Consider the following 22,983-nt stretch of genomic DNA (forward strand, 5'->3'; position numbering starts at 1 on the left):
TCTCAAATTAGGTTATTTGGGACTTAAAGTCATTCAATTTAAATCATACTTCCTCCATTCAACTCCACTCTACCAGTTGGAGTTTTGCACAACAATTAAGAAAAATTAAAGAAACAATAGAAATACATATGGGATTGTGCATGTTGCTTTATTAAATGATAAAATTTGGGTCTAAACCTGATTTGATTATGGGATAATCTTCCCACCAAAAAGTTTAACATTTTAAAAACCTCACCAAAAACTTCACTTTACATTTTCCCTCCACTTCTTGTCAAGTCTATATCACTAAAACCAAGGAACTCCAGCATTATTACAGTACAACTTCACCATTATTTACAACAAATTTGACCTCAAATTACATCTTCTCTCAGTCCATAAATTCTTACAGTCCTTAACATTAAATTACAAACATAAAAGTACAACAAAATGGGCTTCAAATGCATGACAGAAATCGCCATTTACTTGCTCGAAAAGTCGCAAAAAGGTAAGCTTTCTCGTGGCACCATCAAAGAGGTAGCTGCAAGATATGGTTTGAGTGATAGAAGCATCTCTAACATATGGAGACTAGCCAAAAAACCAAGGTTAGTAGGTGAGAAGTTAGATGTAAAGAGTGGTAGGATAGGCAACAAAAATAGGAAAAGAATCTTACCAAACATTGAGCACATAAAGTCACTAGATCATTCTCTAAGAGATACCATGATAAGAGTTTCAGAAAATTATGGAGTTTCAGTTGGAACAGTCCATTCATGGGTGAAAGAGGGTTTACTTAAACCTCATTCAAGCCCATTACATCCTAAACTCACAGACTTACATAAGGATCAAAGGCTACTTTATTCACTTAGGTCATTAGTTGTCAAGCAAGTACTTCAAGAATTCTTTGATCTCAATAATGTGCCACTAACTGAAATCTTATTTACTGAAATGAGCAACACAATACATATGGATGAGAAGTGGTTCTTCGTCACAGATGACAACGAGAAAGTATATGTTGTGGAGGGGGAGGAGCTGCCATATAGAAGTTGCCAATCAAAGAGGTACATCACAAAAGTTATGTTCATGTGTGCGGTGAAGCGAGGCCAATATATTCAAATGATGGGGAATGTCTATTTGATGGTAAAATAGGCATGTTTCCATTCACAAACCAAGTTCCAACAAAGAAGGACAAGCGAAATAGGCCTAGGAGTACTTTAGAGACTAAGCCAATTGAGTCTATCACAAAAGTGGTCATCAAAGAATGCCTAATACTGACAAGTCATTCCAAAGATTAAGAGGGTTTGGCCGAAAGGTTTAAGCAAACACATATACATACAACAAGACAATGCAAGGCCTCATATCAAGAATGATGATCCCGAGTTTATGGCGGTACAAACTCGGATGGATTTCACATTGAGTTGGTATTTCACCACCTAACTCACCAGACCTCAACTGTAATGACTTAGGTTATTTCAGAGCTTTACAATCATTACAAAAAAAACATGCAGCAAAGACAGTGGATGATTTAGTTAATGAGGTAATGCAAGCATTTGTTGATTATAGTCCAAGTAAACTGAATAATATATTCCTATCATTACAAGCAGTAATGGTTGAGATTATGAAATGCAAGGGTCATAACAATTTCTCTCTTCCACATATGGGGAAGGGGCATCTGGCTGCCATTGGTATGTTACCAAGGAATTTAGAGGTCAATGTGGAGTTGGTCAAGGAATGCATTGAGTATTTGCAAGGTATTGGTAAAACAGATGGATTAGAATATCTTATGAACGAACTAGGTTACAATGTTGAAGGTATAGTTGATCAGCTAAATGGAATGTAATGGTTAGTTTAATGTTCACTTTTATCCTTTAATGTAATGTTAAGTTTAAAGTTCATTTGAAAAAACCATTTCAAATGACAATTAAACTTTATTTTGAAATGTAATGGAATGTGAAATGCAAAGTTCAGTTCAGTTTTATGCATACAAAATGTGAAATTTTCAGTTTCATGCAAACAGAAATGATACTGACACAATACAAAACAAAAATGCAAAATGCATAGACTAACTCTCAGGCTAAATTTGCCCTCATCATTGAGTTGTCCCAAGTATTCTTACCTCCTACACTTTAACAAAATGAAGGTAGACCATGCTCAACAAGCAAAAAAACAGTATTGACATCCAAAATAATCTCTCAAACCAATAAGGTATAGTCATCATTGAGTAATCATACTGTAGTTACCATGATTGAGCACACACACCCTTTCATTAATATAGCATGTGGTGGCAAAAAATACTTGTAAGTAATGGGCAATATACTTCCTCCATTCAACTCCACCAAAAACCACGTATAGCCCTCAAACCATTAAGGTATAATCATCATAGAGCTTGTCTGGTTTAAACAACTCTCAGGCCAATGTGGCCTCATCATTGAGTTTTCTATAGCTGTAAAGCCTCCTACACATAAACAATGAAGGTAGACCATGTCACCTCCATTCAACAAGAGTACACCATCAGCCCTCAAACCATTAAGGTAGAGTAATCATTGAGCTGTAAAAGTACTCATGTTTAACTGGTTAGACACACACACCCATTCATTCATATATAATGTGGTGGCTTAACAACTAAACAGTATTGGCCACTTAACTAGACTCCACCAAAAACATTCTATAGCTCTCAAACCATTAAGGCTACTTCATCACAGAGCAACAATGACAAGAATAATAATAACGATGATGATACCCTCTCGATCCAGGAAGGACCATCATCGAGGTTAATGACAATAAACCTTCAATCCTAACAGAAAAAATTCAACACATTAAGCCTTGAATCCTCAGAAATTATAACAAAAGAGTAGACCAAATTAACCAAATTCATCTTAACAGTTCAATTTTAACAGCAAGTCGAATTTTTCAGTTTCAGTTCAGAGTATACCTTAACTGAGTTTTTAACACTTAAGGTAAATTTTAACAGGCAGTCGAATTTTTCAGTTTCAGTTCAGAGTATACCTTAACTGAGTTTTTAACACTTAAGGTAAATTTTAACAGTAAGTCGAATTTTTCAGTTTCGAGGAACAAACCAAATAGACAATAAACCTTAACCAAATTAACCAAAATGAACAATAACAGTCGAAAAAAAGTCATTGAGCACCAATTGAACCAAATTCATCCAACAGTAACCAAATTTTTCAATAGACAATAAACATTAAACATATTTTACCAATAACAGTCGAAAAAAATTAATCCATAAACTAGTTAACCAAGTTCATCCAACGTTAACATTTTCAACCAACACAATAAACAAAATATAAACAAACAGTCGAAAAAATTCATCCATATCAAAAACAAATAGTCCTAATTCCTAACAGCACGAAATCCCAACATATTAATTGTTGAACTTATAAATAAATTATAAAAAGACTAAGATTTAGAGATTATACCAACGAGTTTGCTTAATTAATGCTTAACATTGAATCCATCGCAAGAAGCCTTGAATTTTTTTGAACTTGGTGATGGAGAATGATCCTTCACAGGTGTTTTCGCACGTTTAGCAGCCATCCTCTTCAAATAAGCATTCACATATTTGGTGCATGGCGATTCAGACTTAGAACGGTCATCAGGTGCACCAGATCTACAACCCAAACCATCAGCAAGTGGGATGTCAGGTGACTTAGGACAGTCGTCGTTCTCAGGGAAGGTAGGTAAGCATAAAAAACATCATCGAACTCCGTCTCCATGACCTGAGTCCCTAAATCTTCAGGATCTAAGGAATCAGGAACAACGATGTTTGGAGGAGGTGAATCAGGCGCAGAGCCTTCAATCTCATCTTCTTGCTCATCTTCAGATGAACCATTACGATACCATTCAAGCTTACACATCAAACATTCATGACCGCATTTTTTATGTGAAGGATTCATTATTTTTATTGTAAGAACACTCATAAATAGATCAGGAAGGTGGATTTATGATTGAAAGGTAATCAGGAACAACAAAGATTTAGGGTTTAATCATGATATAAGACGGCTTTTTTGTTTAACTGAGATGAGGATGAAGGAGGGAGGCGGCAGTAGAGAGAGAGAGAGAGAATAGAGATTTAGGGTTTGGAATTCTCTAGATGAATGGAGATAATGAGAGACGAATGGGTAGGTGAAGGGAGTAAATGGGAGTAAATGGGGTTGGGTTTTCAGTTGGATTTTTTGAATGGATTTGGGGGAGTATATAGGTTGGGTTAGGATAATTTGGAGGGAAGGGTTAGTGAAGGGTGGAATGGATTAGGAATACTAATTGGGCCAGAAATAGATTAGGGTGGATTTTATTAGTAAAAGGAGGTGGGCCATATAATGGCATTTCTTGTAAATAGGATGGTGTGATAAGGACGAATAGGTCATTTTGCTTTCTTTTTATAGTAAGTGGTAGAGTGGAGTTGAATGAATGATTATGGAAAGGTGGTAGAGTGGAGTTGAATGGAGGAAGTATCATCATATCATATCATTATATATTATATTATATTATATTTATATCATATCATATATTATATTAAAGCAACAACCGGTTGCCTTTTGATTGTCACATGTCATTAGCTTATAAATTTTTCACGTGTAGCTTGCTTATTAAAATGTCACATCAGTTACGGTATATTTTAATATATTTAATAAATTCAAATACAAAAAAAAAAAGATTCCTTAAATGAAATGTGAACAGAAATAAAATACAAAAAAAAAAATCGAAGTCCCCAATCAATCATATATTCTACCATATCTCCACAAATATTGCCCAAATCAACTTAAAATTAGAAATAGCACCAAAAAAAAACTTAAAATTAGAAATAATCCTTCAATCACTTATATACTTTCTTTTTTCTTGATATATAAAAAATAAAAAAAATGCACTAAGTTTTATTTCATTGTTAGGTGGAAGATTCCTTAAATTTAAATCTAATTAAACAATCAATATTAAAATATTAAATTTGAAATGGCCTAACTAATGATATAAGATGTACAGTCAATATTAAATTTGAAAATTCGCCTAAAACCATTATACAGTTCACTTCCTAATATCAATCAGATTCTCTATCATCTCGCCAATTGCCATATATTCTGCGTCATATCATAATTTTATGCAACTGACTATAAGGCTCCGTTTGGCACGACACTTCAGGTAGCTTATTTGACCAAAGTAGCTTATTTGACCAAAATTTCAGCTACCTAATTTTTTTGCAAGTGTTTGGTAAGTAGCTTATTTGGTCAAATAAGATACCTGAAATGAAATGCTACCTCAGGTAGCATTTGAGAAATCAGGTACCTGAAAGGACTTATTTTTCATTTTTTACTCCTTTATTCTATAATATTAAATAATTTTCATATCCTTTTACGTCATTTTACCAAAATCATTTAACTTTTCAGCTAGTTTGCCAAACACATTTTTATATAATCAGTTACCTTATCAGCTCCTAATTTTCAGCTACCTTATCAGTTACCTTTTCAGGTTTCAGTTAGCTTTTCAGTTTTCAGCTACCTTTTCAGGTTTCAGCTACCTTTTCAGGTAGTTTTGCCAAACAGAGCTTAATTATGGTACAAAATCAAGGGCGGATCTAGCCTTGGGCTACTCGGGCTGTAGCCCGAGATAAATTGCTAAATAAAATTCAGTGCATTGAGAGAACATGATCAAAGTGTGGCGCAGATGGTAGTTGAGTTTTGACTAAGGAGACGGGGGTTCAGTCCCCACTACCACAAGTTTTGTCCAATTTTTTTTTAATAGCTGTACATTGAATTGATTTTACGCAAATCCAAATTCCAAAACATAATGAATACCTTCCCTAATTTTTAATGTCCATTCTTCATAAATTCCAATATTATTTATTTGTCATACAAAACTCTAATTTTTAATATCCATTCTTCACAATTTCCAATATTATTTATTTTTCATACAAAACTCCATTTTATGAGACAATATTTTAAGATATACTGTATTTAAATTAACTAACTATCGAGTATGTTATATTGTTATTATTATAAAATATTTGATTGCTAAAAAACTGAATATGACCGACTTTCTTTCCAGTTAACTTCTTTTTTGCTAATCTTTAATACCGGTTATGCAAAATTAATTAAAAAAGTTACTACCTCCCTCGATACAAAATTATGCCACGGTTATAGAGCTTCCATAAAATTTTATTTTCGGGATTCCAGTAAAGCGACTTTTGTGTAAAAGTATAAATTTTATTTTATTTAGTCTAAACAGTGAACAAAATACACAAAAAACTCATTTTCCGAGTATCCTTGAACTCGAAAACTCATACATGGATGCCAATAGCCACGGTTTGAATTTTTTTAGCCAATAAATTTATATAGTCTAGAAATTTAGCCCTAGATAAATCTCATTCCTGGTTCCGCCCCTGTAAAAAATATAGTCCAATTATGGAGAAAAAAATGGATACAAATATATTATTTCAAAATCCATAAATGTAGGAGTGATTTTAGCAATATCCAACTATGCAACAAATCATAACCCGCTCAAAACCTTATATTACTTAATGCCATAATATAATTTGAGCCCTACATTGATGATATACTTATCTCATTCTTCTTTTTTTTATTTTGCATCTCTTATGAAAAAAACCATTTTCATATGTTCATATTTTATCTAATGTTACGTACTCCCTCGGTCCCAATCTGGCCTCCATCCCAATCATTTATTACCTTTCATTAATATATTTCACAAAGAATATAGAAGGGAAATAAAAGATTAGAACGAAGGGAGTCATGAAGTAATATACAACTAACTTAATGTCTCTTTTTTCTTTCTTTTGAAGATTATCGTTTCTGGAAGAAATTTAGACGAGTGTTTGACATTGACGAATAGACGGTAACCGGCTGGAAATTTGATCAATCCTAAAGATAAATGACCCACCCACTATCATCATAAGGTATGTTTGATGAAAATTATATGAAATTTAATCAATACTAACTTAAGTAGTGTTTTGTTTTGAATTAATTTTTTTTTTTTAATATATCTAACTGTAAAGTAGTTAAATTGTTCAATTCAAATTTCCTTCTCTTATGTGCATATATTTTTGGAATTGTTCCAATTTTTCTGTATAGGCATATTACAGGAGGAGAAAGAGGAGATCATCTGATGACTACAGTTTCTTAATTTGACTTGAAAAATAAAGATTTTATTTTTAATTTATTTTTATTAGCTGGGGATATGGGGTGGAGGGTAAACTTGAGTTTGTGAATTCACTTTTTTCTACTGGAATGCTTATTCATTCGAGTCATAACTTTGCTTTTTTTATTGTTGTCTATGGAGCTATGCAGTGTTGAATACTTACTTATGGAGCTGTTTTGGCATTACGGTGATTTTTCGTTAACCCGTCAATTCAACATTTCAAGTTACCGTAGTGTAGCCAGCTAGCCATATTTTATGATGGTTTTTCTATGAAGTTATGAATATGATATAAGCAATAAATACCTTTAATCTTTCTCATAAATATCGTTGTCATTGTGTTCGTGTGATTTTGCATTGAAACGACATAATCGAACATTGCCTTAATTCAATTGAGGTTCGTTTTTAAGATAAGACTGTACTTTTTAAGGTTTTATTAGACACAATGCAAATCCATTGTTTCATTTTGTGTCCTATATTAATTATGTTCTATATTTGGGTCAAATTTGATCGAGTGGTCATTTCAACAGTTATCGTATTATCAACACAAAATTTGATATTTTCGGAAAAGAGTTTAAAATCGGTTTTATCAACACAAAATTACCTATTTATAAGGTAGTGTTAGACTATTGAATTTTTTATTTTATTTATGATGATAATAAGAAAATTCATAAATTATTTATTTTAGATCTTCGAATTAGGTTGGTTTAGATCATATCCAGGCTCGGAATTACAAAATGACAATTGCATTATTCGATAAAATTCATTCTTTTGTGAAAAATATGACATAAAATATATCAATATTTTTGATTTTTTTTTGTCACAAAAATAGTGAATAGCCGTGTAGATATAACTTTCAAGTAGACCAGTTAAACGGGTCGGGCGGAACAGGTCATACGAGTCGGATTGAGTCAGAGTACGGGTCAAAAGAAAGTTTATGCCATTTTTTCTTTTACATTTTTAGCTGAAAAACATACATTTTAAAATTAAATCATATTCTAATAATATACTTATATTCATCACGTATCGTGCGTATATTAAGAAATTTATAAAAACAAAAATTATTTTAATAAAATTGCATCTCATAAACTACTATAAAATGTAAATTTTGCTAATAATCATAAATTTTGATTATTTCTCTAAAGTGCATCATTTAATGAAAGGAGCGGAAGACAATATTTCATTACATTGAAATAATCTTACTTTATTCAGATATTGGGTTTTAGATAAGAAATATAAATAAATATGATTTAGCTAAAATGTCTCGAGTAATTCCGTAATATATATGTATATCAGATCATGAGCAAAAGGTAATACATAATTGAAATTTTTCTAACTACTAATGCATAACATTGTCACATTGAAAGGTAATGAGTAAATAAGTTGTTAACAAAAAAGAATACTTTATACATTTTAATTTTAATGTTGAATCTCCTATTAATGCAATGGGTTGGTAATGATGGGGTGGGGAGTCGCATACGGTTACGATAAAGGCTAGGGGTTACACATGGGGTGGCCAGCGATGGTGATTATACATGAGGTACAGTGGGAGACATAAGGGATGATGAAGTCAAGAAGGAGTAGGGTAGTTGGAGGGCGTAGGATATGAATAGCAGGGTGGTTAGTTGTGGGGGGTTACTGAGATAGGGGTTGACAGGGACGCCGTGGTTCGAGACTCCGAGGTGTTGGGTGTGGTCACCACTGCACTGGAGGGTCGATCAGTGACAGTGAATGCTGCTTCTAGGCATCGAGGTGATGGTGGGTGGGATACGAAATGAGAGAAAAGGTAGATAATTGATAAAAGAACAAATAAGAGGGGTAATAACAAAAATATGCGTACAAAAATGTATAAAATTAAATGTATACTGCGTAAATATTCAGGTTATGTCTACAACAATTTTATATCCCCTTTGTAGATTTCACCTCTCATAAGTTAAAAAGTCGGGAGAAAAAAACAGATTATTTCAAATAAAATTAAGCAATATAAACATATCAAAAATGTATGGGTGACAAAGTAAAATTTTCTAAAATTTAGTAATTTACTAAATCCAAATAATACGTAAGTTTTACTTTTAATAATACTCTTCTTTACCATCCATGCAGTGCACGGGTTCAAAAACTAGTATTATATTAAAGCTGAAACCAGGCAGCCTAATTTTTCGCCATGTGTCATTAGTTTTATAGTCCGCCACGTGTCAACAACTATAATTATTTAAAAAAAAAACAAATTAATTGGGAAAGATATTTGTTCAGTTGAGATATATTAGGATAATTTTAGAATATCTTTTAAAAAATATAACTTTCTGATTAATTGACTTAAATTTGATTAACTAAGTTTTAAATCTAACTAATTAAGGTTAGAATCCTCCAGTCAGTTTAAAAAACAAAATATCTCCCTTAAATTACGAGATCTAAAACTGATTACCATAATTACATAATTTCACATTATTTCCTAAAAGATCCCGTAAAAAATATATATATATATATATATATATATATATATATATATATATATATATATATATATATATATATATATATATATATATATATATATATAGGGTCGATCCTAAGAACCACTACTATAATGAGAACTATGAGAACCTCTCACATCCCTTAGATATAAACAAAGGTTGAGATCGTACCACAATTTCGTCTTAATTTGGTTAGACAAATGAAAGGGCGGACTCATCTAACCAAATTGGTTTCTCTATCCAACATGTTTCTTTCTCCTCGATTGTTTCCTCAAATTGAAGAAAATATTTTGCTACTTCCTTCATCAATGGAAACTCAAGTTTAACGCATCATTCATGAACGCTGCAAATTTGATAAGGTTTGTTTATATACTCCATTAATTTTCAATAAATTCGCCTTTATTTGCTTGGAATTCGTTAATTCGTCAACAAATTAGGTTAATGAGTCGTTAATTCGAGTTATGTAAAGAGGCACAGAATTCAAATTGTTTGTGAAATTAGGGTTTAAGTTCATAAAATTGGTAAATTTGCACATGAAATTGGTATATTAGGGTTGGGGAAAATCGAGAAATTACCTCAATTTGTTGAAATCATGAAATTGGGAACTCGATTTTGTGAATTAAGTAGTCTTGCCACTGACATTCCGTTTATCATTTTATTTCCTACCTGGTGCTCTTATCTTCTTGTCACTTGTTTTGGTCAGATGTGAGTAGAGTAGTTTTTTGTTTGTGATGCTCGACTTGTTAGCTATACAAGAGCGAGGAGCCAGCCATGTAATATGTTCTAGATCTTAATTTTTGACAAATAGACTTGCATAAAACCTCTACCATATTTTTTTGTTTTCTTTAGACAGTTATATGCATCATTTTTTCTCATCTATATAAATTGTTAGGTTGAAATGTTAATTCGTTTGTGTTGTGGATTTTTTTAGACAATCTATATGCATTATTCCTTATCTAAGTGAGTTGTGATAGGTAGACGAGAAGTGTACAAGCAGATGTAAGAAATTTAGGTGAGATATCAGTTGAGTTGTCTAGTCAAGATGCTCAACCTGCTTAGAGTTATTGATAGAAAAAAAATCTGGATCTGTTCGTAGTGTTGATTAATAGAACTTAGTACTCTCTTTCCCTTTCTCCCATTATATTGAATGAGAAATAATATTGGGGTTCAGATGTGTGTTGTTGTCGGCCAGATGTTGGTTTTGGGTGGGTTGGGTGTGGGTTGCGTATACATAAAATTTGAGGCTAGATACACAATTAAGTATTTCAGATACAAGTTGATTTGTGTATCTGGAGGCCTAGCTTGTATATCTAGAGTATTAAAGTGTAAATTTGTGTGGTTTGTATAGGTTCATATCGTAACATGATGTGATTTTGACTTAGAGTTTTAGCCAGGTTATTTGTTTTCATTATGTTGCATATGTGTCTTGAAGAAATGCACAATCTCACTTTTCATTGTTAAATGTTTAATTTTTTTTTGTGCATGTAGTGGTTATTTTTGTGTATCTACTGAATATTTCTATGCATATAGGCTTCAATCTACTCCATAATACTGGCTTAGTGAATAAAACTAAGCCTGTAGAGCTCATATCATGTGAGACGGACGCATACATGTACTCCTCCCAGCACCGATGACATCTCTACTTACTCAGAAGAGTGAGAGTTCGTTTGAGTAACTTATATACGTTGCTATTTACTGAATTCCAATGATGTATAGCTGCCATTTCTCTTCTTGCCTTCTCATCTGATATGAGTTGCATGCATTCCCCACTAGTTTTTCTTGTTGGTTGATCGCATTCATTGTTAGTTGATCACATATGTTCATTGAGAATAATTTAATGAAACATCAACATATCAGTTTATACTATCTTTGATACCGTCATTACCGTTTCTACATTACGAATACTTACATTTTACTTATTTCGAAAGCCAATTAGCTTAAATGGCAAAGCATTGTGCAATGCACAAGATGTGGGTTCAACTCCCACATTGGCTAGGAAATATCAGTGTTTCTTTTACATTGAGATCGGCAAAAACCAAAATGTATGGTCATAGTTTCTATACATAAGCTAGTCTTTAAATTTCTAATCACTACAAAGCTATTACATTGGCTCCTTGAAGTTCTTACTCTACACGCAAGTCTAATTATGGCCCGTTTAGTCGTAGCTGTACTGGATCGCTTGTATCTGGACAAGTTGCAATCATGAGATTTGTTATTTAGTAGGCTATATAGGATTCGAACCCATATCTTTGTGCAAAATTTGCACTTTGCTCTACCATTGAGCTAATAGCCTTTAAAATACATTAAACAAAGTTGAAACAAGGGGGGTATACATAACTAAATTGCTCAAAAGAGATAGATTAGAACATATTAAAGAGTTTAGAGGAGTCAAACACCAACACGCAATATATGTATATCCAAAGCACAAATCTCCACATCTAACACCTAAAATTCCTAAAATTGATATAGAGACACATTAAAAGCCAAAAATTAACAACAATTGTCTCAAATTTTAGGAAGATCTTGATACAGATAACACAACAATCATGGTTCATTTTTAGGGAAAAAATGGCAGAAATATTATTGCAGGTTGCAGGAAAAGCAGTCGTCTAACAAATTGGGTAAGCAAACAACATTGGCCTCACTAGTATCCTCAAATGCTAAAAATTCATACACTTAATACAGTGGCAATTGAAATGGCAAGGGTGTGATAAGATGACGCAAGATTGGGATGCGGTGTTAGCCCATAGTTCGGATAGTAAGTCAAAAGCAGATTTCTGACAAGAAAGCAATACGTCTGAAATCCAATCCTGTAATTTAACCAAAGGAAAGGGTCCCAAACGACGGAAAGTCTCTTTGAATTGAATAACGTTTGTTAGTACACAAATTATCAGCCCCGAAAAGTAGAACAATAATATGCACAAATCAATCAATCAACAACAAAATGGAATATAAAACCAAGTAGAGCAATAATATGCAACGAATAATGGTAAACCTAATAGCTAACTAACTGATGCAACTGGATAACGTTTTAATGCACATACATGGTCAAATCAACCACATAAAAATAATAAGTACACACATGTAAACAAAGTTTAAATTTTTTTTTTTTAAGAGAATAGTCTTCGACACATACTCCAATGCCTAACTTCCATGCACCTAGAACACCATTATTTGTTAGACTTACCGGGACTCAACGTCCTCCAAACAAAAAGACATCCTAAAGAGGACAAACTGAAACTAGAAATAACTTATGTAACCAGAGACCTTTTTAATGCACATACAACTTCTTATCATTCACATAAACACAAAAAAAAAAGACAAAACAAAACTAAAACTAAAAAGAGGAAGGGGAATACGTTAAAACGAGGGGGGAAGGGTATCCTAAATTTAGGACGGCAAAGGATTTAGAGTTGGATTAGGCGGCTCCGCACCCTTTTCCTTATTATTGGAATGAGTTTAAATTAAAATTAGGGGGAAATAGTGTCCTTAAGTAGGCCCTTTTCCCTTTCCCTTTTCCGAAAAAGTCATTTGAACAGCCTCAAGACCAAAAGACACCCTAGTGGGGCAGAGTGAACCCTTTCGAAGGGGAATATGATCAAACAAGGGGGATAGGTATCCTAAAATGTAGGACGGAAGAGGTTTATGGTTGGATTAGGCGGCTCTACGGTAAAAACCCTAAACTCTTTCCCTTTTGATGGGAACAGATTTTGCATATTTCATGCATGTAAAAGATTGTTTAATGCACCTATATTGCTTTTCCATGCATCTACAAGGCTATTTCATGCACTAATAAGATTATTACACCCAAAGCTCTTGCCATTCGTTTAGAACGAGAAAGGGTTTAAATTTGATGAAATAGTGTCCTTAAGTAGGCCGAAAATAGGGTTTAGGGTAGGATTAGCCAACCTCGTCGTACCCTAAACCCTTTTCGGAAAAGTCTTTCAAACAGCCTTAAGACAAAAGACACCCTAGAGGGTAGAGTGAACCTTTTCCGAGGAGAATGGGATCAAACAAGGGGTCAGGTACCCGAATATTTAGGACATGAAAGGGTTTAGGGTTGGATTAGGCGGCCCTCTACCTTTCCCTTATGATGGGAACGTAGTTTACATATTTCATGCATGTACAAGGTTGTTTAATGCACATATATTGCTTTTTCATGCATCTACAAGGCTAAGTGGAGGCGCCTAATCGAACCCTTAAATCATTTTCAGTCATTAGACCATCATATACTACTATTAAAGCTCATATATAGACACTATTTACTAGAACATGTACACTAAATACCCATATACTCCCTCCGACACTATTTACTAGCACATTCCAGTCTATTTTGACATATGTACATTGAAATGTTTCTCACATATTAGTAAGATATGTAGTAGAGACACTAAAATGGCTTTGTAATTACATAAAAAAAGGTCGGTAAATACATTAAATATGCACGCTTTCAAGGTCGCCTAAATATAATGAATATTTGACTGTAAAAGGCACGAACAAGGCCAAAATATAACTAGCAAGCTAGCAGCTAACCTGCGACACGTGTTGATACTTTACCGTGACTCAAGAGATGAACAAGTTAATGAATGAACTCTTCTAAAATTAGTGTACAACCAAGAGTAGCAACTTTAACTCAAATTCGTAAAGGCTATATTCCCCAGTACTAGCTTCTTGAGCAACTACAGAAGCAATTAGATGATTAGAATAAGCAGCCAAAATTGAGAACATACTAGTAAATCAATGCTTCTTTAGCCAACTAGTGTTTTCATCAGCTCAAATTACAGCTTGCATGATATAGTCGATAATTAAAGGGGAAATCTCAAACAAATCACATTTTGGAAAACTACAATGAATGGGAAATGGAATGCCTCTAGACTTATAAATAGATCACGGAACTCTATCAATCAGCTACAAAAATTAAACACCGCATTGCAACATTTATCAAAGAAACGATGAAATCAGCTGCAAGAAATTGGACAAGTCATACGCAATTACAACTACGATCAACCGAAACCTAGAATTCAACAAATCAAATTATGAACTATACATAAATATAGTACAGTAACACTTCATAGTACACAAAGGGGAAAAAAACGATAAATGCCATCTAAAAAGGTTGCACAAAGACACGTAACATGGGAATCAATTGTTAATTGTTAGTGTATAGCTTCATCGTTATGTATTTCGAATTATAAAGCCATGACAAAACTAATTGAATAGTATCAAGACTCCTTTCATATGTAATCAACACATATTGTGTTGCTTCATAAGTATTCAACATAGTTCAGGCAAAACCTTCCTAAAATCATTATGTATTTAAGATAGAATAACTGAACAAAAAAGGCGCGATAGAATTGTAGTAAAAACTTATAACATAAACCAGCTGGAAAAACCATTCATTCTAAACATCAACCAATCAAATAGCACACATTTCAATTTCAACGATCCGCTGGAAATCGAGACAGCTAATGGCATTCAATTAATCTAATAACAACAGTTAAACAATCAATCAATCTACACATGAAAACATAAAGAATAAAGAATAAAATGTGCAAAAGGTGATAATACCTCTTGATAGCATGGCCACAAAGAAGCTTATAATCGAAAGATTCACACTGGGAAGCAGCGAAAAGACCTCTATTATAGCAATGCATATGAAACATGAGGAAGCCATGATCTAATATAAATTCTTATTCGTACCAAATGTGGAGTTTCTTAGTATCAATTCTTATCCATGTCAGATACGAAATAACATAAGGTATAGTAATTCTAATAGAAGTCAATAAGCCAAAGCTCTATCACCAAAAGCAGCCAACGGTTGGATACCTATTGAAAGTTGAATACTCTGCCCCTTTCCCTAATCATCAATTAGGCTGTGTTATCTTCGTCATTAACATAATACATCATCAGGATGGAACACAAGACATTATAAAGATAGATCAATGACTAACGAAGTAAATTGAATAAATTAATAAGCCACTAAACCAAAAGCAAGCAGAAGAAATCATGAATGAAACTCTAATTAACTAATTTGAAGCATAATAATCATTAAATTGAAGAATAAGAAAGAAAATAGGGCAAATTGAGAAATTACCAAAATGTTAAGGAATAAAGTAAGAGAAACGAGATAAAATTAAAGTAAACAAAAGATGGAAGGACGAAGGAATGCGGTCGATCGTTGTAGATGAATGTGAACGTGATGATAGGAACACATAAATGGCGATTTAGATACAAGAGGAAGAAGGTGAGAATTGAAATTGCGTAAAGTGATGGTAAATGGAGGGTATGAGTATTGGTTAGCTGACTTAATCTCAACTCTTTATTTTTTTGAGATCCAAGGACTCTGAGTGGTTCTCATGGTTCCCATTATCTCATTAGTTCTCACAGGATCCCAAATCTATATATATATATATATATACTAGTTTTTGAACTCGTGCCCTGCATGGGTGGCAATGTAGAGTGTTAATCGAAATAGATCTTAAATATATTAGCTTTTGGAGTGAAGCTGTAAGGTTCATTAATATTCGTAGGTTTTAGATGGAACTTTTGAAACTTTTTTATTTAAGCATATCCATACTCTTTTAAAAACCCAAAGTTGGGTTACTGTAGCCAGTACAGTAAAATATAGCAATTTTGCCAATTTTGCCCCTATGTCTCAACACGGTACATCTGTCCTTTTCTGTTGTTTGCCTTTCCTTTTCCTTGCTCTCGTCTCTCTCTTTCTCACTGTCACTTCTCTCTCTTTCCTTCTCTCTTTCGCAGCTGTTATTAACATGGCCACCATCTGTTTCTCTACTTTAATTTCTACTGATTCCTTTCATTTTCTCACTACTCATCATGTAGCACATCAGAGCTATCACGATTTGAATAGCAGGTAAATTGCCCTTTTCATTTTGGTGATTTAACTATTGAGGTTATTTATTGATAGTGAATTATTAAATTAAATAATTTAGAGTTTAGTTTCTGGGTTTTGGTTTTAAATTGACTCCACAATAATTTGGGGATTTTTAAAGGTTTAAAATGATTGCATGCAATAATTTGGGCCAATTTTAATTTCTGGTAGTTATTAATCACTGTGATGCATTATGCATGAACGGAAATTCTTGCTAATTAGAAAGTTGCGATGGTTTTTAATGATTTGTGTTTCATAAAATGCACATCTAACTTTCTTTAATTGTTTATCGAAGAAAATGGGAGTAGGTAGGAAGGATTTGAAGAAAGGAGTTGAAGATGTTAATGTCCTTCAACACGGTCAAATCCTTATTGAGGTCCGTTCCATTATTTGTTTACCTTTGTTTTAATTCCCGCACACAATTAACTAATCAAGTACTCGCTTTGCCCTAATTATTTGTTTATGAAATAAATAAATGATTGAGACGGAGGAACAAAGACTATAAGGTTTTGATTGGAACCACCCGAGCGTTTTAGACAAAGGAAGAATTGATGCTTTATTGATGAATATTGGTCTGACTTGGGTTAATTTAGCGTTTTTAGCCTATGATTATGGATGTGTACTGCCTTGTTGGGGTTTATTATGGGTGTATTTTATTGTATTTCTTTGTGGTCAGGAAGTGAAATAAGTATTTATGTGTGTTGCGTACTATACTGGTTGTTGTCGCACTTCCATGTATCCATGAAATTGTCCATTTGGTGTTGTTGGATATAGGACTGTCTCTTTTTAGTTTTATTGCGGACTAATTACTGTATTTATTGTTCCGATTTTGGCTGGATTTATTCTATTTTTAGACAGAATCTAGACTCCACTACTGGAGCATCATTCTTACATTACTGCTTAGCAAACAAATATTTTCTCACATTATTTGAATTAACTTTTATAATTATATATTCTGAACTCATTATAGAGGAGGAATGCATAGAGCTTAGAGACTAAACTTGCAGTGGGAATTGAGCAATCACAAATGTAGATGTGAATCTTGTAATTTCAGGAAAAGATTTTGTAGAATAATAGGATAATGCATGGATTTAAAGCCAAAAAGTAATGGAAAGTCTCATGGCTGATTGGCAGGCATTAAAAATGAAGGTTTCTATTCTTTGAGCTGTAGCTGTGTTTTCGATGCCTACAATATGTGCCCATGAATGTGATAGATAGCCTGTACGAATCTCAGTCCATTTTCGGTCTATGGGTCGTGAATGCAGGATGAATATGTGGGAATTTCAGGTTGTATGATAAGCATCTTATATACCGAGGTGCCATTCTATTGTTCTGTATGGAATAGTATCTGAAAATAGGAAATTTTGATGCACTGTAATTTTCTGACTTTGTTTTCAGACTCTCGCTGTAGCATAATTGCTGTAGAGAGTTTCTTGTATGTATGTACTTTACTAATGGGTGCCTATCTAGGGCCAAGGATGAGAGAGTTTACCATGTTACTAACCAGCTTTGAAAGAGTATGAAAGCTGCACACCTGTCTTTGCAGGGTTTATTACAATTTGGTCACCGAACATCATCATCATCGTTTGCTCTATAACCTTCTCGATAGATACTTAGATTACTACTAAGATTATTATGGTTATTAGTATACACTGGCTAACACATAGAAGAATTATATGGTAAAATGATATTATTAGCTGATAAGCAAAACCAAATTAATTACTTAGTGCAATAATCATGATATTATTAGTGATATTTAGTATAAGTAATTATTAGTATATGGTAATAAGTCATATATGGGTATACCCATATATAACTAAATTTAGTATTAGTAATTATAAGTATATGGGTATACCCCATATATAATTTATTAATTGGGTTTTATAACTTACCATTATTTGTTTTCCTTTTACGCCATGTTAAACTTAGTTAACCAAATTGGGGTATTCTTTTGGCACAATTAAGCATTAGCATAGTTTAGACAGAGTATTCCTTTTCCTGTTAAGAGCAGTGCTTATTAATTCATCACATTATGTTGATATTAGCTTATTAAAAATATTAATAGAGTATTGTATATCTCTAATGACATGATTTATCTAAGTATATGACCGATATTTAATCAGGATTACTTTTTTACATATTACTTTTACTAATTTGGCATTAAATTTTGCCTTGTAATTCTTTTATCGCACTATATGGGATTAGCTTTTTTGGAATATGGTATTTTCCGTTTTCGGAAGATAGAAGTGCGGAGTTTCTGTCCATCCATGAGTTGATGTTTGTTTTAAACAGCAGGAGTGAGGTCAAAGTCATTTTATTCCATGGATAGCTTGGAGTAGGATTTTTTTAAATTTATTTAACAGGCATAAGTGTGAACTATTCGGAATTTTGTGTTTCAAATTTGTTTTTGATGGAATAAATTCATGTCTAATGGAGCCGTAAAGTCATTGGGTTACTCAATTTCTGGGTTATTGCATAATTCCTGTGCTACTGTTATTTTTACATTCTAAATGTTACCTATTACTGCTCACGGCTGTGATTTTTGTTATGCGATTATAGCAGTTCTTGAGGACGCCGTATATCATCGCGAGGCAACACTACCACTTCCCCCCTCATTCATTTACTTTTGGTGGATCATTAAAAGGTGAATTTCCCAGTTGATTATTGTGTTTTTTCTTCCTATTTTTCTGTTGGTGAACCTTTGCATGTGAGGGTGACCAAACTATGATCATGTTATGATTTTGAATTAAATACTCCTCATAAATCTTTAAAAGTGAGCCAATTTCAAAGAAACTGAGGTAGTATAGTTCAACTTATGAATGTCTTGGATTGCATGGTGTGAGATGCTGCGTTTTATGCCCGTGATTTGATCGTCCCGATGATTGACAACAGTTGCAAGGTCAGTTTTTCGAATCCGAATTTTGTGATATAGATTGACGTTTGTCACCACCGATTATGGTTATTGCCATTTGATTTATGTTAATCTGTTTGGTGCTATTTCATTTTTGCAATTACCTTACATTATTTAAATTTTTATACAGTTAATCGGCAAGAGAGTATATTGCATGGAGGATATCTGGAGATCTATGCAAACGAAATGAGGAAGGTCACCAGACGCCTTCGAGGTACTTCGCGATTAGCGAGGTTCTTAAGTTTAGTTGACATGTTGGTGCTGATATTAGATGTGAACTATTGAAGTGGATTACTAATTGTGAATTTAATTAAATAAGTTAGGGTTTAATACTGGGTTTAAGTTGATTGCATGCAATAATTTGGGGCTTTTTTTCTTAGGTAGTAAACAATAATTATTGCTATTGTGATTTATTTATTGTTATGATTTGCTTAGAAAAAGGGCTCATATAATCATATTAGGGTTTCTGGGTTTGTCGAGGACGACGAGAATGACGCTAAAGTCCAGTCTATAGATTACTGTGTTTCAGATGATTGATTGGGGCTTCATGTTCAGGCTTACTAAAGGTGCGATTTGTCCTACAATTTCTTATTGTTGATGATAGTTGTCGCTTGCCGGCGATTGTGCTCAACAATTTGGGTTATTGATGACTATTATTTTGTGATGATCAGTTTAAAATTTATACTTGCTGAACTCAGATCAACGATTTGGAGCAGACCAGGTGGGTACAATGTAAGAGAGGGTGATTAATTAGTTGTGCAATTTATGGAGGTTAAGCCATAGCTTAGAACTCAATTTGATTTTGATGGTAATTATGTTAATTTAGGCGGTTTCTAAAGTTTATGGTAATTATCGCTTCTTATTTTAGTCTCGGTTTGATTGGGTATCTTGTGTTTTTTTGCGGTGATGCTCTTGATTTTCCCCTTTTCTTTAGCCTATGCTGTAACCATATTACGTGGTCTTTGTGTTTTCCAGAGAAAAATAGACGATAATCGTTTGGCTAGATAATGGTTGTCTTAGTTCCAGTTGTTGCGGGCTGTAGTGTGATGGTTTGAGCTCATATGTAGTTTCTTTGTTTTGAATGCCTGACTGTTTTACACATCAGGTTACATTGCTTGGGCAAATTTTATACGTCATGCTGTAATTGATGCGCGCATTTGACTAGGTTAACCTGTGAATATTTCAACATCAATCTAAATCTTATTTAGTTTCTTGACCATCAGATGAGGCTTCTCCACACAGGCAGTAGAAGCAGCAAAAAAATTGGGAGAGGTTAGAGCCTTAGAGGTGTTGGCTGCATCCTATTGGTGAGATAATGAGTTGAAAATTTTTCTACTGGAGCTTTTTTATGACTTTCGTCATCCTCTCTAAAATTGCTTCTTTTTTTGCTTCTCTTAAATAGGCCACACATGGACATCTTCCCTTTCTCTTCCGTTTCCCTTGGGTTGCATTGCTTAGTGGATGATCCATGAAGATATCCTTCCAGGGGATAGAGGTGCTTTTCATACACCTCGTCACTGAAGGTAATAGTGCTTTCATAGCTTTTCATACCCGGTATTTCATTATTCCCTTCTTTTTCAGCTTCAGCTTTGAGGAAGTTTTCCACATTATCACTGATCAGCTCTAAGTCATATTTAATATCTGGTATTACTTCCTCATTTGTTTCCTGAGAAGATAAACCAAAAGTGGGTGCATCGGGTTTTGTTACCGGATGTGAAGATGTTTTGAGTTTGGTAATTTGGTTGGTCTGGTTTTTATTTGATGTGTATTTGTGATTGGGGATGCCTTTGAATTGCAGTCACGAGTTGTACCAGATACATCGGCCGGGTTGATTGAGTATTTCCTTGGCACTGAGGCTCAAGAGATTGAATACGAAATCTCAAGGTTGAGGCCTAGGTTAGTCTGCTTTCTCTTCTTCAGAGTTCCATTTTTTCTGATTTAGCCTGCCTTATGATTGAAATGTTTGATGATTTGTCTTATTCGCGAGACTTTGTGTAGATTGATGCAGTCACCTTGACTTAGTTGTAATTCTCTTGCAGATTAGATGATGAATTTTTCAGAGATCTGAAATCAGAATTGGGATTGCTTCGTTTTTCTGTGACTAAAACTCGGGTTATTATCTAATGATATTTCATGTCATTCCTTGACGTGATCATTACTTAATAATAAATTACTGTTGTTGAGTTTCTTAGGAAATGGAGGATTGAATGATTGAGCTGGAAGCACTGCAGAAGGCCCTTCTTGAGGGAACTGGTCTGTTTTAACAGTTACAGACTTTTAGTTTTCATTTCCGTCACTTAAACTGAAACTTATGCTCACATGTTCTTGGTTTTTTCTGCCAGAGGCATACGATCAAATGCAGACCGAGCTTGTAAAAGCAAAGCAAAGTATTACGAAAATATTTACATCAAAGGATATTAAGACTACTGTATGTACTCCCCTTCCTCGTCTTAAAACATTTTAGTACGAGTAGTTTTTTTATTGTATAGAATTATTTAGTTGAGTTTACAGTTTCATTGTGCTTGCATGCGGTTGCTTGATATGGTAGAGAACAATGAGTCGAACCGGTCTTTATTGACCCTTCTTGATGAAAATATAGCAAGCGCTCAAATGAAGTGATCGAGTTAGTGTTGCTTCGAGAATTGAGTATTCATTCATTTCGAAAATTCAGCATTATTCGAAATTCTGACGCTTGAAACATGCAAACCAGTTTCTTTATTATTACCTTGTTATATGTCGAGTTTACTTCTCAGATGTTACAGTAGCGTAAATATGTCATTCTGCCTTAAATATCGACTTGAAATTGATGAATGAAAGTGATGATGAATTCTTGAACAGAAACAAGCTGCTGACTACATGAAGAAGATCCGCGGGGCTGTTTTCAAGTATGTAACCGTTTAGGGTGGAAACTTCGATGAATAGATTTCTTTCTCAACCATCTGAGTTTATAATTATTATTCCTTCTTATCTGTGAAATGAAATTTTGTATGAAAGGAACTGAGAATTATCACGACGATGTTCACTCATCATCGATGTATAACCAAAACCTATACAATGTAGTTGCAATGCAATGTTTCACGTTATTTTTAGCTAGACTCGAGAAATGGGTTAACAAGGCCGGGTTTGGAGTCGAGTAAATTTGGAACAGGTCAACTTAGGGTTTGTAGGGTTCGAGTCAGGTCGGGTCAGGTTGTCAAGTATGAATAAGGTTTGTCCTACAGACGAGCCTCATATTATACTATTTATGCAAGAGTTTATATATTTGCAATTAGGCATTATGCTTCGAATCGTTAAATGTATTCGATTTTAAAGGCACATATTTCCAAAACTGTGTTTTTCATATTCTTTGTAAGTCTTTGCCTGTCACTTGCAAATTGTTAGGCTGTGTTTTGTATTCTTGTTCATGAGTTGGTCAGTAGCTACTTTTACCCTACGAGGGAGAAACAAGGGTTTGCTGAGAAAGAGCTACGGAATGCAATATAAGCTTCCATTTCTTTCGACAAAAGAAGTTTGTTAGACAAATGCTTATGTAATTAGCTATTTAGCTACATCAACAAGAAGAAGGATAATGA

The 22,983-nt window shown here is 33.7% G+C and overlaps 1 pseudogene; it reads left to right on the forward strand.

The window, feature by feature from the left end:
* The first annotated feature begins 21,179 nt into the window (after positions 1 to 21,179).
* On the forward strand, positions 21,180 to 22,030 carry LOC141640837 (uncharacterized; annotated as a pseudogene).
* Positions 22,031 to 22,983: the final 953 nt, after the last annotated feature.

Source organism: Silene latifolia, chromosome 2, assembly GCF_048544455.1.
Source record: "Silene latifolia isolate original U9 population chromosome 2, ASM4854445v1, whole genome shotgun sequence".
In the NCBI taxonomy this organism is placed as follows: Eukaryota; Viridiplantae; Streptophyta; class Magnoliopsida; order Caryophyllales; family Caryophyllaceae; genus Silene; species Silene latifolia.